Source organism: Electrophorus electricus, chromosome 18 (assembly GCF_041902795.1).
Source record: "Electrophorus electricus isolate QZ-2024a chromosome 18, ASM4190279v1, whole genome shotgun sequence".
Lineage (NCBI taxonomy): Eukaryota > Metazoa > Chordata > Actinopteri > Gymnotiformes > Gymnotidae > Electrophorus > Electrophorus electricus.
Window position 1 is genome coordinate 19,444,859 of NC_137514.1, and position 16,760 is coordinate 19,461,618.

Below are 16,760 nucleotides of genomic sequence, written 5' to 3' on the forward strand. Positions count from 1 at the left end.
ATTTTTAGGAAAAATAAAGTAATTTACAAAGAGAATAAATTATTAATATATTAGTAAGAAATCTATTTGAAACGCACGTTAATTTGGATAAGTTATCTTGCTAGGTAGCCACCTAGAGTGGTGTGAAAAGTGTTTTTTTTTCAGACACTTTTTCCCACCACTGTAGCTAATTGTTTTGCATTTATAAACAAGTTAGCTAATTAGCTACCTAGCTGAAAGCAGCTAATTTTAAATTAGCATCTTAGTGAGAGACATACTATTTGGAAATACATGCAGAGACATATACATTTATAACGCGTGGTGGCCCGAGTGCCGCAGGGCGAGGGGCAGGACGCACAGAATCCAGCGACTGGGACGTACATTTATTTACATAAACACAAAACGATATTGGTACTCACAAGCGTTACAAACATTAACATGAACATAAAACGGTTAACAAGAAACAAGCACAATAAACATGCATACGTTTAGCAATAACATAAGGAACACTACATCAAAACGTTACATCCACAATAACCAACAATCCTGCACACTACAATGAGGGTTAAATGCATAAACAAAACAAGGTGCAGGTGTGGTCACAAACAACGACCCTCCCACTGCTCGTGGCGGGCCAACCCACGTGACTCGCGGGAGGCGAGCGTTCCGTGACAACATTACCAACAGTTACCATAGCAATAAGAAACTTCAATGGAACTGTGATGATTGCCCCCTCTCCCTGGCGTTGCGATTTTCACCGCTATGAGTTCTATTTTGTTTTCTGCCTGGTCTTTGTTACATGTGCTTCTTTGTTTTGGTTTCATTTTTTTCTCTGTCCCCTATTTAGTTCTCTGCCTGTTATCTGTTTCTCCTGTGTCTTGTTGTTACGTTATTAGTTAGTGTATTTAAGCCCTGCGTTCTGTCACCCAAGTTGTCGGTTATTTTGCACGTTTGGTTTCTTATGCAGTTTGTGCTCTTCATTGATGTTTGTATGTTATTTATTCACCCGACTCTTATTTATGTATATGCTTAGGTTTTATAGTCTATTTTCCAAGTGTTTCATATTGCCTCATGTTTGGTTTACATTCTTTGGTTTTGTTTGTATTTGCTTTTATTTATTAAAGTTCCCTCTTCGAACCTGCAACCTGCCTCTTGCCTTGTCAATATACAGGAACACTTTGGGTTTAAAAGATATTTATCAACGGTCATGTATATTTGTTCATCCTCAGTGTGGATTAAACTGAAGTGGTCCAATGTAGGAAATTGCAGACCATACTATTTTGATAAATGGAGATATTTAATATTGGTAACAATTGTATCATGGATAACCTAATGAACATTTTGAAGATTCATTTGATGGCATTGTAAACACATATCTCAAACCCAAGATTTACATTTTAATCATTAGCCTCTGGCCTAAAGTTACCATCATAAAACTAGTTTTCTGTGACATCTATAACTGTAGTGTAATGGCCCAAGTGTCGCAGGGTTTACAAGGTAAACGATGAACACAAACAAGGGCATTGACATTGTGAAAACGGACACGAACAAAGGCAGTGTGAACAAAGGCAATGGCCGACATTGATGCACATACCAACAAGAGGTTTAAATCCATAAACACAGAACAACGCTAACTAGGTGCAGGTGTGTGCAGACATGTAGGCATGTTTACAATCAAAGTAGAAACTCCCACTGTATGCAGCGGGCTGTACCACGTGACAGTGAGAGTGGAGCGTTCGCGTTATTGGCGCTGATGGGCCCAGAGACTAGTAGCTCCCCCAGTCAGTCCTCATTCCATCAGAGACAGTTCAGGACAAAAGCTCAAGTAAGACAAAACAAGAAGCGACCATGCCTGGCATGGATATCATATGTGGGATCCCTGGACGACCCCGGGGACAACAATGGGTTGGGCCCTACTACCTGGCGGCAGCATCGCTGCTAAATTGCAAAAAATAAATAGGATGGCAAGGCAGACAAATTTTAGAAAACAAACTTGAAGTGGCTTTAGGAACAATAGACAGGGAGTTGTTCTCCATTCACACTGCTGTCCTTCAACACAGGTTTGTTCTAGCAAAGGAAGGGGGAGTGTGCAAGGTGTTGTTGTTTTTATATTCCAGATGCTCACCACAACTTAACCGATTTAATTACAGCCATGAAGGACGGTATACCTCCCCCTCCAGAAGTAGAATCTTGGGTATCTCAACTTCAGCAGCAGTGAGACCCATGGGGCCAGCTGTTACTCCAAATTTTCCTCCCTGTTATCTGTGTGGTATTATTGCTCTTGTGTGTTGCTCCATGTGTGCTGTCCTGTTGTTCCAGGGTTATAGCCCGATTAGTCGCTCCGTAACTGCTGTCATTTCCCTACAATAATGAGAAATACGTGTGATCTAAAAATCAGGAGTTCTAAATAAAATTCTTACCTGTCTAATTACTAATGGAAGCTAAAGATAAACACCTGTTTAATCAAATTGAAAATAGACTCCATGCTATTCATTTTACTGTAAAACTAGCCATCTTGAAAACATGGCTAATCACTTCAGGATTAGCATTGGCCAGGATCTAAAAATTAGGTGTTCAACATAAAATGCCCACTGATCTGTTTAGCAATTGGAAATCAAATAAAAAACCTACCTACTCAACTAAAATAAATTCCCAACAAACTCCAACATTCAAACATCTTACAGAAATACTCACTGCCTTGAAAACATGGCTAATCAATTCAGAATGAGCATTGTGTGTGATCTAAAAATCTAAATAAAATACTTACATGTCTATACTGTGTGCACAATTATTAGGCAAGAGAGTATTTTGACCATATCATCATTTTTGTGCATATTTTCCAACTCCAAGCTGTATAAACTTGAATGCTTATTAGATTCAAGCATATCATGCAATGTGTATTTGTGTAATGAGGGAGGGGGTGGCCTAAAGAGATTAATACCCTATAACAAGGTGTGCATAATAATTAAGCAGTGTCTCTTCCCCAAGCAAAAATGGGCCAGCAAGATATCAAGACTGGCCTAAGAACTACCCAAAACCCAAAAACCTTCTTCTGTATTGCTCTAAATACTGAGGAGGAGCGGATAAGAAACCCTTTTGTGCTGTGCATTCTTAGACATGGCAGTTGAACCCTTTGAAGCTGCTTCCGTTTCCTTCTTCAGCTTTTTTTCTGCATTGAGAGCTGCTTCTATCCCAAGTGCACCAATAAGAGCTGTTATGATACAGATTTTGTGACAGAGATCACAATGGTCGCACACAAAATCCCAAACTTCTGTCTGGTTGTCGTATTTGGCATATCCTTCTTCAAAGACATCATTCTCTGGAAACATGTTGCCCATGTTTAGCACATATATGCTTAAATTACGTTCTCATTTACAATAACAAAATGAATAATATAGACTTGAACATCAGGTAATGATCATACTCATCGCTAACATTGACGGCCATGTCCAGGATGTCTTTGAAGTACATGATCTTCTCTCTGGTTGCAGACTGCTGGGTCTTCTGAGCAGTTTCTCCCAAAGGGTCTTGTGCTCACAGATAACTTCATGTTACGTTTTCCTTTTATCTGCATTAATTAGCTCACTAGCTAAGTTTTAGCTTGGGCTGCTTGTCAGCATAAAATCCTGTGTGTTTTGGATGATAAAGTGGCAGTTTATAGTTCGGTAGGTTAGTCCTTAATCTGGCCTTTCATTCTACCAACCTAATTTCTGGGAAGATTGAGTAATTCGGCTAGCTAGCTAACTGAGACGAGTAACTTCAACTACCATTGTTCTCAGATCCCACATCAAGCTAGCTAGCTAAAGGCGTGTGGTAACGTGTTTCATTTGCTAGCTCGAACTAACAAGTTAGCTAACAGTGTCTCTGCTGTTAACATTTGCCAACACACCACCTAACAGAGTTAGCTAAGACAACTAGCAACATCTGCTAACTAGCTATATTGGGTACGACATAAAGAAAGTTTTCCTGTGTCCTCTTTAACACATTGGGGGACAATGTTTGTTTATTTTTGAATATTTTTTTATCAAATTCCAGTTGTGTATGGTGGTGGGTAGAATTCAGATAGTATAGGGGCAGTATGAAATGTGCATAAATAACTATTTTTATTATAACCATTATTATTAAATGATACTTGAATGTCTGAGTCTTTACACAAATACAAAATATTATTATATCTACTGTTGTTAAGTTATATGTTGGGGCCTGTGAATATCGAGGCCCTAGTGGGTCATCCTTTTACATGCATATCTGAGAGTAAGGAAACCAGGCACATCAGTTGAAAATATATGTATTTCTTTTTAAACTTCCTGTAATCATCCACTTGTATGCATGCAGTACACAGAAACTATGGCATTTTTGGAAGGCAGCAGAGTAAGGATGCAGAAAAATAAAACAGGTTGAGCAAAGAAACAGAACAAGGCGAGAAACACAAAATGATAATCAGGCAGGAAAAATGCAAGTTAGGCAGAAACAATAGAACAGAACCAGATATCAAACAACAATGACCAGCAAAACACTGAGAATTATTTAGGAACATAGCCTATTCAACTTAATAAAGATTCAATTACTTCAGGTAGGATTTTCTTAAGAAATTGTGTGGGCAGTGAATATAGAAAGCAAGTGGAGGATTTTGGAGCACGTGATCAGAGATGCAATTTCTGGCTCTTGGATAATAGTCATTTTTGGCTTGTTCTGATCTCTAAGTAGCTGCCTTATGTCGTGTTAAGACTCTTAATGTTATCTTTAATGTGGTTAATTTTCTCATTCAAGAAATTCATAAACTCATTACTACTGTATGATGTAATCTGAGCATTGGTATCAGTTTCATTTCTAGTTGGATTGTACTAAAAATAAATCTAGGATTTTTTTTCTATTAGTGGTGAGAGAGAAGCGGTTCGAGTGGTAATAATTGCTTTTCTATACTCGAGAAGTACAGTACAAGCTGGAAGACTACAATGTTAGTGTGGCACCATTTATGTTCTATTTTTTGAGTGTTTTGTTTTAAATTGTGAATGTGATCATTATACCCAGGTATTTATTTATTTTTTTTATTCTTAAGTGGAGCAGCATCATTGAATGTGCAGCAGACTATTGATTCTAAGAGTTCAGTTATATGATCAAGTTCCGTGTGGTTTGGGGGTATCCTAGTCGCAAATTATCAGCAAAGATAACTGGCTGTATATTAATTTGCCACACCACAGTAGGATGGGACCAAAGCATCGCATATCGCCTTTGCGAACCATCACAACTTTTCAATATTACTGTTTGTAATCTGATTGGCAAAGGTGTATATTGCCGTTATGTGAATACCCATCTTGGAGAACCTCTGCTTGCCTAAAACCTTGAGATTACCTGCAATGTCTGGTGCTCTGCCCCCTGGTATACAGCTAACTACTGCTGCTGGTCTCCCTAAGGCCTAGCTCATTTCACGCATCACAAAACAGTCCTCTATATCCAGAGCTCTTTTAACAGGCTTCTCAACTGGTGCCTCGTTGAGTCTGGCAAATGCCAGATAAGTACATAAAGGTGTTTATAAACTGGGCAATTGTGTGTGTGTGTGTGTGTGTGTGTGTGTGTGTGTGTGTGTGTGTGTGTTTGGGTGGGCTACTCGCTGTCCCTTCTGTTATGGCAGACAGATATGTATCACCCACCTAAAGTGTTATTTTCTCCCACTAGGATGGGCAGTTGGTCAGTGTTGGTGACAAAGTTGGTGTGGATCATCTCAAATTTTATGAAGTAATTTTGACAAATTTCATTGTTTCACATTGTTAGAAAGTGCACCTCTGTCTCGCCAGTGTCTTTGTTGCAATGCTGGCAGAGTCTCTGCTCTCTGGGAAGCCATGATTTCATATATCGGTGTTCACTGAGTCTGTACTTTGTCAGCGTGGTTCTGTGTTTAATATCAGTCACTGTGAGCAGTGCACACTCCTGCCAAAAGGAGCAACCCAATGTAGGTATGCAAGTCTTTCCAACTGTCCCCATACACGTGCCTCCCCTCTAAATTTGTCATCTCATGTATATCCTTTTCAACTGATGGTGTTATGAAAAGCTCAAAAGCTGATTTTGTCTTGGACATAGCTGACAGCGTATCTGGTGGGGCCTGGAATCATTTTGACGATATTAGCAGCTTTCAGTCTACCATGTTGTTCAAGTGGGGAGAGGGACAATAATAACTTTCCATTTTTAGAAGGTAGTGTATTTGCTGGTGGTTGGGAGACAAAAGGAGGGTCAACACTGAGGATGCCTCATAATCAGGGTCTGTGACAAAACCTCATTGACAGAAAACCTTTCCTTAGAAGTCATTTTTGGTTGAAAGAGAGCAGAAAGAAAGAGCACACAGAGCGCCAACAGAAATGACTTATAAGGGTGCTGTGCAAACCTTTTATATGTTTGCTCCACACCTATGTTGTGTGAACTATCAATATCTTTGCAGGAAAAATATTTTCCCACCCCCACAGCATGGGGAATATCAAAGTTCTCGCGAGAATAATGTTTTCCCCTCCCCATGTGGTGTAAACTATCAGTGGTTCTCATACTACTACAGATATGGTTATGTTAGGCTAGGGCTCTAAAGTCCTAGGGCCCTAAAGTCAGCTAAAACAGCCTGGGGTCAAATTGACCCCAAAGAACACCCATGCGTACAACATGTGTACAGGATAATGAAAACATGTTAATTTTATGTTTACCCAATTGTCTCCATTAAATTAGGAAAAGTCATAAAATACGAAGCTAAAAAATTGTCAATCATTTATTTAAAGACATGAAACATTGAATGGGGTCAAATTGACCCCAAAGATAATAGGAGGGTTAACAAACATCTCAAATGAATCAGTCTTTCTCTCCCTAGCTTCTTCCTCCTTTTATTACTCCTCGGGGTAGGCAGAGTCTCATCTCCTGATTTCTTGCAAACATTAAACTCTGTAATGGAATCTGGAACTGGAAACGAAACACACACATACGGGTTTCTATGCTGGATGTGGACCAAATTTTTGATCATCACCTGTGGGGACCACCCTTTCTAAAGGTTCTAGAGTTATATAAAAAAACATAATGTAGACTAACTAGCACGTTGTTGGCTTATACAGGATTTCAAACTTTGGAATTGATCAAGTAATTACTGCTAAATGGGGACTTATGAAGAAACTAGTTAACTTGGTTGATGAGGACCTCATTTACATATTTGTTTGCATAATTCACACACTTAGATTTGATTAGTGGGGACCTTACAATAAGTGTATTTCTAATGACAAGCATTTATATGAAGAATTAACATACAGAAGGAGTACATTTTTAAACTTTAGCTAAGCTTAGTTGTTCTTAAATAATGTAGAAATGTAGAGTGAAGTCTGCAAATGGTGCCATCAGTTGCATAGTACAACTAGTCCTGTGCATGTAGGTTTGATTGGAATATTAGTGATTAAAGTGAATATTAATAGATGAAGTAGTGAAATATATTAACTCATGTACAAAGGGATCAGAGTAGAATTTTTACAATCCATAACATACCCACAAACCTTCAAATGCTTCCATTTTTCATTGTTTTCTCAGTCACTTTAAAAAAATAAAAACATTTTTTTTAGAATTTTACCAGCAGTTAAATACTATTGTACTGAAATGAACTACTAATTGAACATCAAGACAAACTCAATTTATAGTATTCAACTTTAGAACAGAACTTCAAAATGAACATAACAAATGGAAGTCAAATGGACTTCAACTGAACACACACATGTAAGTAAAAAATTGCATACCAGAGTAAACTTCACACTATTTACATTGCAGTTTTCTTTTATAAGCTGTAATATGCAGTTATAGACACAAGCTCAGGTTCTGCCAATCCCGATTTTTATTTATTTATTTTTTAAGACCTTCTGGTTCAGCTCTTAAACACTTCTCAGTGTCACTCTTTGCTGGTACAATACAAGATGTGATGAATCGATTCATGTGCCTTTCCATCACCTGCACATCAGTGTGCTGCCAGGGGGTTTCCTTCTTCTGGGCAGCTTTACCTTAAAATGGCCAGAAAAACAAAATTTGTAATTGAAAGGATAAGGAAGAGAGTATGCTGAATCAGTCATCCCTTGACAATGTTGTTCAGATCCAAACAACATTCAACCCTAATCAATTACTTTCCTTTGGTTCCACAATTTTCCTCTTTACTAAAAATGTGTATTATATAACTGTCCATACACATTAATAACCTTATACACTGAAAAATAAGTCTCTGAACAGTTCTAAGCCATTTAGATTACCATTTACAGGCCATTTACTTCACGTTTAGATAAATAAACCAAACTATATTTAACATTTATCTCTTTGCACACTTTTTGCATTGAGCTTTTGTCTTTTTATCTCTCTCTCTGCGCTCTCATCTCCAGTTACCTGTTTTTTTTTTATCAAGCCATGTTTTTTTTTCTATAACTTTTCACTTTTATAGCATGTTTTCAGTTTTCATTTCACTTTATTTTCTTTTTTTTTTGTATACCAGCTGTTTTTCTAGCCATTACTTATTTTTTAATGTTTCTAACGTTTAACAGTCTATTCTCACTCACCAACACTCAGCCTGCCTCAAGCACCACACAACTCGGTGAACAAAGGTCTGAAATTTCCAACTATGCAGAACTTTTAAAAGGCGTCTGCTTACCTTCCAAATGTGCGCTTTTGGAAATGTCAGCCCTCAGAACAATGCAGTTTTTAGGTCATCCGTCCCGTATTGCTGGTAAGTTTACTTTTATGCCGCTTTTGCCTCCCAGGAACAGCGTTGAAAGCGCCGCTTTATAGAAAGATAATGAGCTCCACCTACAGGGTTTGATGGTCAACATAGTCTTGCACTTTCTTCACCCAGTCGCTCACGAACAAGGTCAGACCAGACCAGATAACTACAGGTCTTATCGGCTGATAAACCAGTGCTCAAGTTTGTTTATTTTTTTAGGATTCATATATTTGTTAATTTGCTCAATAATTTATGTATTACTTCATGCACTTGATAGCTAGCTAGTTATCAGTTTATGACGCCTAACATAGAGACAATGGTTAGGTACTTCGGACTTCATACTTTAAATGGACAAGGACTTTAAGTAGGCAATTGGCTAACTAGGTTAGCCAAGTAGGTTCGCTAGCTACCTAGAAGTTTAGTTAGTGAGTTAGCACCATTGCCATCTTCCAGCTGTAGGTAAAGAGGAACTTCATTTTGCGTTGTCGACGGACACGACGAGTGATGGCTGCACTCGACTACTATTAACTCACAATCCTGGAGCTGATGTACTTCAGTCCTTAATGAGGTTAGGGCCATTTTAAACGAGTTAATCGCCGAGTCCGATAAACTGGTAAAGCACTATACAGAGACAACTAACTGATAATTGGCTGCAAAACAAAGCTCACCCAAAGGTAGCCAGCTAGCTATGGTTATTTGGCCGGACGTGACATATTTCTAGCGATAAATTAATGAAAACAAGTTCCTCATATTGCAGAAACAAATACATAAATAACGTTTGCATCAAACATGATAAGTAGGAGCCAGCTAACTGGATTTGTTAGTGTAGCTGTAAGAGGAACGGGCCTGTGCTTTAGTGTTATGGCGATGGCTAACTTCAGACTTTTGTCAAGATTCAAATAAAAGGAGGTAAATACCCAGACATTAACTAATGGCACTATTTCTAGGGGAAATAAATTCACATAAATTGCTTTTTTTTTTTTTTTTATTTTTTATCAGTTTCATATCATAGGTATTCATTTTATAGGCAGCAAGTATAAACATGCTTTTAAAAAAAGTGTAAGTGTTTATAACTCAGAAAAAGAGCAGACAAGCCAAACTAGAATGAATGAGTTAAGGACATTTTTATATAGATTCTCTCAACAAACATCACAAGGTCTGTACCACTAATTTAATTTTAAATGATGATTGTCATATAGATTACAATGTATTTTTCCTTTTAAAAATATATTATTTTGTTATTTATTACTCATCTTCTGAGATGAAAATACTGAGTAGCTCACATTTGAAGACAGACATAGCTCAAGCTTGAATAAATAACCAAGTGACCAGGCAGTTCTTGAAACTTTAGGAGACGGGGATCCTGGCTGCCCAGTGCTAGTCTTGGAGCAAGAACAAAAGTGTACAAAACAGGGATACTTCAAAACCAATAGTGCTGTTATCCATATTCATTGTTTTGGCATCCCTCTTGAGGTTGTTACATAACCCCTTGCCCTTTCATTCAGTTTTAACTATAACAAAAGTCTGAAGTGAGCAGTTGCTATAACACCACTACCCCCCTGTACATCTGTTAGCCATCAAGTTCGACACAAATGTGCAGTTGTTCCTACAATATGAGATATTGCTTTCAGTCTAGTGATAGAAACAATTCATGACCAACCAACACGCTTTGGTGTGGAATAGGGTCAGAATGTGTCACGTCCCTTTCAGCTGCACCTCGTAACCCTCCTGAGGACGCAGCAGTCACGGATAACGGAGCACCCAGGTTGAGGTGCCACTCCTGCCCAAGCAGGATGACCGTGAAGATCTTCGTGTCCATCCTCCTCTTCGGTGCTCTGGTCCGCCATCTTGATGCTGGATCTTAGGTCTGGACGTCTCCTCTCACTGTGCTCACTCATTTACTTTGCTCTTCTCAAATGAACTTAGCCTCACATCTGATTTTGATATTTGTGTTCTTTTCTACTCAAAGCTGCTAGACATGCCACTTGATGCCAGCCGTGCTGGACAAATCTTGAAGATGAGGATTTGAACCTTGTAGTCATGATGGGAGTGAACTCAGGACTCACTACCAGAGGTCAGACAGGTGTGAGCCTTCTTTGAGGCTGGTTTTTCAGGCTTTAAGTCTACCTAAAAAAAGCATTGGCTAGCCAGGCCTAGGGATAATAATAGGACCAGAGGACCGCCACCTCACGAGGTTTCCTGAAAATGGATCAAGAAGAAACAAACATTGCATTTTACAACACAAAGAAATGGTGCTAATTTTTTAAGTTGAGTACAAGTGCGATTGCCTCTGGAAGAAATGATCTCTTTTACTATTCTTTGCTACAGTGGAGCTGAATAAGTCTGTTGCTGAAAGTGCTTCACTGAGCAGTAGGTCATGGAGGGGGTGTGAGGTGTTATTCAGAATAGTTGTGAGTTTAAGAGCTCTCCTTTCTACCACCACCTCAAAGCCATCCTCAGAACAGTCCAGGACTGAGCACAGCTATTGGTGAATTTACCACTTGATAACCACCAAATTTAGAAATTCTTTGAAAAAGAACACAAATCTCAGTTAAGGTATTCGAGGCTTTCTAAATGCTCCTCAAGGTTACTTGGAGTTCCTGGCCACTTGGCGCTATGGAACTCAGATATGTTGTTTTGGGAGCAAAAACCCAGTTGAATTTTGGTAGAAATTAGAAAGGCAAAAGGGTTTGGTTAAGGCAAACAAATTGCAAGGAGGTGTTGGACTTGAATAACAGGTTTGATTCCCAGGCATTCCCAGGATGACCTGAATCCTCTCTTTGTGGAGTTTGTATGTTCTCCTCGTGGGAGGGTAATGTAACCATTGTTTAAAACATGATAATTTATCAATAAAATAAATGAATAAAAATAATACTTTAAAAATGCATTTTATTATTCCCACACCTTAAAACATATTTTATATGTTGCAATTATTATACTTTTCTTTCCATTCCACTTCACATAAAAATAAAAATTCTCAAATTTCCAGGTATAAAAATAATTAAAATAAAAAAGAATGATCAGATCACTTTTGTTGGAATTATTTTATCCCTAGAGCTTCTTTGGAAAGGTTACAAAAATCAGCAAAAAAAAATAAATTCTAATTTGAAAATATATCAAACTGAAAATAAGAAAAGCATTGTTTCCGGATACTTCGTCGCAGATCTATGCACTGGTGACACTGCTGGGCACAGATTGTCATGCCTGGTTTCCTGACGGACTTTGTTAATATTACTGTTCCTTATTCCCTCTTTACTTGAACTGCTTTCTGCTGATCTAAGTCCAATGTGCTCACCATTGGAGGTTCTGGATATGTGCATCCGAGCTCTTTTTTTAAGCCTTCTTCAGCACAAGTTTTTGTTGTGATTTCTGGAAAGACAGTATGTAACAATACGCTAATAATTTGGAATATTGGTAGCCCAGTTGGTTTGGTTGATTCTGGGTTGTTCATCGACCTTGGCAATTGGATTGCAAATGTTTCATCACCAATTGAGTAGACATCAGTGCACTTAGAGGTGTTGTTTCTTTTGACCACTTGCATTTATATAGGGTATTGGTGGTGTTGGATGTTATGATTCGACAGTTGATTGGTTCAATTTTTAAGTTATGGTGTCGTGGTCAGAAATAGCCAGTCAGGAATGGTTCAAAAGAATGTGCTGCACTGTGGTCTGGTTTCCTGAATTTCAATTGGTCCACGTTCAGGTTACTAAATTTAGTAACCGAGTAGCGTAGGCGAAATCGATTGATATGTGGTTTCTTAGGGTTTTACCAAGGCTTTTTACATTTCTCTGAGTCTAAGAGGTTGGTAGATTGGCTCGATACTAATATGTTTGTTTATTGACTTTTTGGTGGAGAACAAGCTTCAAGGAATTATTTCTTTCCTTGTCCTTGCTCCCGTTATGATTTTTGCTGTATCCCAGTTGAACTTGTGTCCTTCTTGGTCCTCGTGTACTGAGATTAGGGAAAGTGGATCATGTCTTCTAGTGGCCAATTGATGTTCATGCAGTCTCGTTGATAATTTTCTCCCTGCTTGACCCATGTAGTTTTTGTCACAGTTGTTGCATTGGATTTTGCAGACATTTGTTTTTTCCTCTTTTGCTAGCAGTTCTTTTGGTTTTGACAGCATTGTTCTTATGACAACACTATTATCATGCAGTCACAATCTGTTTGCACAGTCAAAAAACACTAACCTGAAGATCATGGTGAACATTTTGTAGATGTTTGTCCAGAACTGAATTAATTTAGTTATATAGTGCTTTTAACAAAAGACATTGTCACCTAGGTTCTTAACAAAAGTTTGAGTCTAATCAGCAGTAGGTATAACTCAGACTTGTTTGTGACATCGTGAAATGTTCTCAAATGCTGCCTTACACAAGAGACAGGTGACACCGCATGAAACACCATTTTTCCTGTGTGAATGGCTAACATTCCTCCTACAATTTACATGAATTTCTACAATGGCTTCCAATAGAACATTTTAAAAGCATATGGTCTTATATATATATATATATATAATTTATTTATTTATTTTTTGGTTGGTTTTTTTTAAGACATGGAAGACATTAAGACCTAATAGTCTCCTAATATGGGTACATATTCCTGAAATGTAAAAAAAAAAAAAAAAAAAGTTATGGCTAGTAAATAATGAGACTTTGTAATGTAATTGTAGTTTGTAATTAAAACATGAAATAAATTTCTTTAATATCCACAATTCATATTCGTGGGGGAAGGACAATTTTCCTCTATTACCTCAGTTCCAGCAGTCTTTTTTGTACAAATCATGGACATAGAAACAGAGTTTCTGAAGCTTTGTGCAGATATTTTCAGTTGTCAAATAAAGATCCTTGGCTGCATGCACCAACTCTGGTGACTTTTTGGGCATGTATGTAATCTCTGGGCAAACTGGTTAAAATTAATTACACAAATATATGTAAGCTTTATCCAGTGTTCTGATTCACTTGGGTTATACAGTTGTACATTTAGCAGATGTTTTAGGCTTTTTATGCAGCAGCACTGTTATAAAAATGAAATGACATTACAAAAGGAGAACTACAAAAAGGACACTAAGAAACAGAAGCACAACAAAGAATGAAAAACTATCCTCAGATGTATTTTGTTTATTTCAGAGATCTTTCCTAAAGTTTTCTCAAGAGATTGTCAAATTTGGGAGGGTAGGTTAAACTACTGGAGCTGAAAACAGCAGACAGATGCAGAAGACCAAAAACAAAGAACAGTGTGTTAGAGCAGAAGACCTAACTGGAGATATCAGTTAGAAAAGTCCTGCTAGTGGGGTGAAAAAGAACAAGAAATTTCAAAGCCCTTTAAATATAACAATCAGGGTTCCGTGGAAATTTAACATGATACAGAGACACAAAAAATCAAAGGTTGTAAAGCAGTAGTTCAGCCCTAAAAAGCTTTGTAACAGAATGGGCTTTAAAGGTAAAAAAAAAAAAAAAAAAAAAAAAAAAAAAACTAAAGAAAACAAACACTGAAACATAAAGAAAGTTAAAGACTAGTTCTATTTCTAGTTCTAGTTCTCGTTCTAGTTCTAGTAGATTAATAAACCAAACTTGAACTTGATTTAACACCTCATCTGGTCTGTTTTCATCTGTGTTTTGGTTAAAGCAATGTCTGTGAGATTGCAGTCCATGTTTGTCTCTATGTTGGTATAAAAATCATTTATAGAGAATAGTAGGATTTTCTGTTCTAAGGTCGTGTTCCTGACCTTTTGTTTGAAGTCCTGTGTCTGTGTGTGTGTGTGTGTGTGTGTGTGTATAGAGGTTTGTGTATTTTTTGAAGAAGGTAAAACCGTCTTGGCCTTGGTGTGCCATTTCCCCTTAGGTATTTAGCCTGTTTGGAGTAAATTAATTTGATCATTAATTATTTCTAATGAGCCCGAGTAAATCAGTTTGTCCAGTCGTCTGTAGAATTCTGCAATTTAAAAATAAATAAATGAATAAATAGACAAACAAACAAATAAATAAATATCCCTGTTTATATACAACGCCAGGGAGAGGGGGCAATCATCACAGTTCCATTGAAGTTTCTTATTGCTATGGTAACTCTTGGTAATGTTGTCACGGAACGCTCGCCTCCCGCGAGTCACGTGGGTTGGCCCGCCACGAGCAGTGGGAGGGTCGTTGTTTGTGACCACACCTGCACACACCTGCACCTTGTTTTGTTTATGCATTTAACCCTCGTTGTAGTGTGCAGCATTGTTGGTTATTGTGGATGTAACGTTTTGATGTAGTGTTCCTTATGTTATTGCTAAACGTATGCATGTTTATTGTGCTTGTTTCTTGTTAACCGTTTTATGTTCATGTTAATGTTTGTAACGCTTGTGAGTACCAATATCGTTTTGTGTTTATGTAAATAAATGTACGTCCCAGTCGCTGGATTCTGTGCGTCCTGCCCCTCGCCCTGCGGCACTCGGGCCACCACGCGTTATAAATGTATATGTCTCTGCATGTATTTCCAAATAATATGTCTCTCACTAAGATGTTAATGTAAAATTAGCTGCTTTCAGCTAGGTAGCTAATTAGCTAACTTGTTTATAAATGCAAAACAATTAGCTACAGTGGTGTGAAAAAGTGTCTGAAAAAAAAACACTTTTCACACCACTCTAGGTGGCTACCTAGCAAGATAACTTATCCAAATTAATGTGCGTTTCAAATAGATTTCTTACTAATATAATAATTTATTCTCTTTGTAAATTACTTTATTTTTCCTAAAAATAATTTAAAAGGAATCTAAGATACACATTTACACACCCATTCTCCTGCCACCGTCGCGAATTAACTCGTGTTGTTGTCTGGCTTTTTTTTCCCAGACCTGAGTAGCTCCCTTTCTGTTTCGCATTGCATTGTGGGTTGTTGTTGTCCATCCAAACCATACTCAAAAACCAACCAGTTCTATGTATGCTTTGTGGATTTTTGAGTTTACCCCACATTGACACTACTAACTCTACTGCATACTACATATTCAAATACTAGTTATCATCGGTAATTAGTACACAATTGGGATGCATCCTAACTTAAAAGCAGGGTAATGGAATGGCACAGAAAAACAAGCAAATCAGTTATATAGATAATATGCAGCAGTGTGTGTGTGTGTGTGTGTGTGTGTGTGTGTGTGTGTGTGTTTGTGTGTGTATGAAGGGGCCCCTTCATCCCTTTACACTGTGTGCTCAGGAGAGGGTGCCTGAACACAGTTGTTGAGCTGCATGGCTGCAGCTGCTCAATGCCTCTCTCTGCCCCAGTCCAAGGGCCTGCAAGCTGAACAGAACCCCCAGTGCCACTGTGCCAGTGGGAGGCTGGGAACTCCTAGGTGACCCCACCCTGCTTCACCCACCATGTCCCCATCAGCACAGAATAGAAGCAGGAGGAGCATTTTGGATTTCCAGCAGGAGTGGGTGGGGTTTGTGTAGGACAGAGTGTGCTTTATTCATATTCATTTGTAAATCAAGGCCTCTGAGTTTAAAGTGTGAATATAGATTCAGTGGCGTTACTCTGAGTGTAAGTAGTAAATATGATTTGAGCATTACTGTTTATGTGGTTAAACAGATAATATGTTAATTCTCTCTGGGTTTTTTCATTAGTTCTTCAGCCAGTTTGTTGTGATTCATGTTCTTCAGGATGGCCGGTGTGATCTCCACTACAATATCTGGGCTGTAGTGCACCACCATCTTATACACAATATAATTTCTGCCTGCTTTCTTCAGCTGAGCATTTGAAATGCATTTGTAATCTTCCACACTGTTAATCAGATTCCACTGGAACTTCTACAGGACACTCCTCCACTGATCTTCTAGAGTTTCACCAGCTGTTCTGGAATGTTTATCAACCTGCATCACTGATCATGAAGAAAAACATTGATTTCAGTTTAATGCAAATCATACAACCATGTTTTATCTTTTATTGCCTGCAGGCTTCAAGGACTGTGAAGTTTTTGATGATCTGCAAATGTCTATCATATTTTACTTTAGACAACCAAACAAAAAATCCAATTTTTTGTCCCCATTCAATGGCTTACATTTTTTGGGGCTTACAGGTGTCATTTGGAGATGTCA